The sequence below is a fragment of the Sarcophilus harrisii genome, chromosome 5, assembly GCF_902635505.1.
Source record: "Sarcophilus harrisii chromosome 5, mSarHar1.11, whole genome shotgun sequence".
In the NCBI taxonomy this organism is placed as follows: Eukaryota; Metazoa; Chordata; class Mammalia; order Dasyuromorphia; family Dasyuridae; genus Sarcophilus; species Sarcophilus harrisii.
In genome coordinates this window covers 143,197,396-143,200,616 of record NC_045430.1, presented here as the reverse complement: position 1 = coordinate 143,200,616, position 3,221 = coordinate 143,197,396, and positions in this window count along the sequence as shown.

Genomic DNA, 3,221 nt, shown 5'->3' with positions numbered 1-3,221 from the left:
AACAATGTGTAAACTATATCTTTATCTATAGTTATATTGTTTAGTGTAGTTATATGCAGTTTTAGCTATAGTTATATCTTGTATACATATATAATTATAACTATATATTTTACAAATGCTTTTATATACATATATAACAATGACTGCACTATATAATTATGACTTTACTTAAAGATATATAGTTTACACATTTTTTGCATGTTATCTCCCCATTGGACTCTGAATTCCTTGAGAGAAGGTCTATTTTTGGTCTTTATATCCTCAGTGGTTAGCACAATACCTGACACATGGTAAGTATATAATAAATACTTGTTGATTGGTGAAATAATTATTCAAGCTGAATTTGTTATTACATGTTTTATTGATGCCCATTGTTTTTATTTGTATATAAATGAATAGATAGATAGACAGAAAGAGGTAATCTTAAAGGAAAGATACTAAGATTAAGGAAGGAGATTAAGAAAAAGGAAGAGGCAACTAGTTCACACAGTGGATAGAGGATCAGATCTGAAGTCAACAAGATTCATTTGGAGCTCAAATCTGTCCTCAGATACTTCCTAGCTGTGTGATGTTGGGCAAGCCACTTAACCCTGTTTGCCTCAGTTTCCTCATCTGTAAAATGAGTTAGAGAAGGATATGACAAACCAGTACAGTGTCTTTGCCAAGAAAACCCCAGAGTCACAAAAAAGTTCCATATGCATAAATTGTTTGAAGAACAAGAAAGGGGGAAGGAAGCAATAAGCATGCATATTGATCCTATTATGTGCTTCACACTGTAGTAAATGCTTCACAAACATATGTCATCTTATCTTTAAAAGCAACTGGGAGGGAGGTAATATTATTATCTACATTTTACAATTGAAGAAAGAGGCACACACAGAGATTAAGTAATTTATGTAAGGTTACACAGGTAGTTGATGTCTCTGACATCAGACACTTACTGCATCACCTTGATACCCAAGAAAGCCTTCTTTATTGTCATACTTTTTAAAGTCGGGCAAATATAGGTAATTATTCATATCTTGAATAATTCTTTATAATTGCCAATGTCTTCATATAAATTATAGGATGACAGAATCATTTACATAAATCTAAAGGAAACATGAAAGGCCTTAAGTGGAACCCTCATTTTGGCAAATGAGACACAGGAAAGTAGAATGTTCACAGAAATACAGGTTAGCATAGCCAAGATTCAAACCCAGTTTACACTACTTTTTATAGTACAACACACTACCTCTATCTCATTCAGTTCTTCCAGTAGTCCTGTAAGGTAGATATTTTCTCTATTTTACAAGTTCAGAGTAATTTAAGGTCTCTCTTGAAATCATATGGGTGATAAAGCTGAGTTCAGAACACCAACAGACAGAATCAGAGGATTTTGCCTCAATCGCTTCTGATATTTATATTTGTGATATCTTTGGCAAGTAAATTGACTTCGCAAGTCCTCTATCCTCATCAGTAAAATTGTGAAAAGTGGGGAATTGGACTAGAAAACATGGATCTAATTGTACATTAGATAGATTCTCCAGAGAGGATTAGCACTTTTTTTTCAGGCCATTTCAACAATACAGTAGAACTATTAAGTCTTAAGTAGATGAGTCTCACCAGAGAAAAGGGATCCTTCCCTGTGCAAGTGCTATCTCTTTTGAGAAGGATTGGCCTGCAGAACTGCATATATTCCCTGAAAGAGAGATCTCTTTGAAAAGGAGAAAATCTGACCGTCATTTGAGAGTCAACCCCTTTGTGGTAGGAATAATATCCTTCTGATACTCTCAACTGCATACAAGTTAGATGTGAGTTTGCTTAGAAAATATTGAAACTGTCTGAGATAATAGATTTGCTCAGAGGATTTACTGGTTGCCAGTGTAGAAAGCAATCCTCTCTCTGAGATTTGGCTGGCAGACTACTACCAACGAGTGAAAGGCAAAAGGTAGTCACTCAGTTGAATCAACTCAGTTATTCTTGATGAGTATCCTTGCTGAATACCCTTCCTAGAGTATAGTTCATTAAGACTCTGTTAATTACTGAATGATCTACAAAACTTTTGTTTTACATTGATAATCAACCAAAATACCAGAAAACAAGCTTGGTATTTAGCGTAGTGTTTGGCACATAGTAGGGTGCTTACTAAATGTTTATTCACCAACTGACTGACCTGTGTCAAGCTTATTCTAAAACACTCCTTCTAAATAACAGTGTTGCCAAATGAGAAATAGCTAGGATCACTGGGGATAGAGCACTGGATCAGGAATCAGGAAACGTTACCTACTTTAATGCTTGCTCTGTGCCAGGCACTGTGCTAAGCATTTTACAATGATTACTTAATTTAATTCTGACAACAATTCTGAGAAGTAGGTACTATCATTACCCTCATTTTACAAATAAGGAATTGAAGCAAACAAAAATTAAAGGTCACAGAGCTTCTAAGTGTCTGAGGCTGAATTTGAATCCAGGTGTTCCTGGTACCAGACCCAAGACTCTTATTAGCTCTGTCAATGAGTTGTCCCTAGTAAGACATTCATCTTTTTTAGAATCACTCACCAATAAATATAAAAAGGTTTTCCATGAGTTTTTTTTAACTTAAAAAAATTCTAAATAGGAAAAATGTATTATGAAGGGAAAAGTAGGATATTTATGTTTCTGAAATTGAAATTTCAACCCCAGAAGATTTTTGATTATTCTCACAACTGGAACACAATACCCAGAAGTACTTTCTGTATTTTGTACTACACTTTTGTGCCATTTCCATACAGATGCTTGCTTTAGGAGAGACTTACTGAATACTATTACAAAATATATGATCTTGAATTTAGTTGTTAGAATTCAAATGATAGAGCTAGGAAGGCTTATACTGCCATCTAGTGATTACAGTAAGTACCTTTAAAGACAGCTGCAGAATTTAGCTCAACATTTATAATGGTGCATCTATTAAAAAACACTGGATTTATCTTATTATTTTCTCCCTCACACACTCACTTTTCAAATTTCACTTTGTTTATAGTAAAGAGAGCACCATATATTTTATCCTGTCTGGTGGAAATGTCATACAGGAAAGTTATCTGACTTCTAACAAACTTTGGAAGGCATCTCTAGGCACTAAGTTTGCTGATAAAAATTGTGACAAAATTTAATGATTCAACATGCTGTACTGGTTAGTTTAACATAATACATATCATTCATTTTTTCTCCTTATCAGCAGATTTCTCATGATCAAATATGAA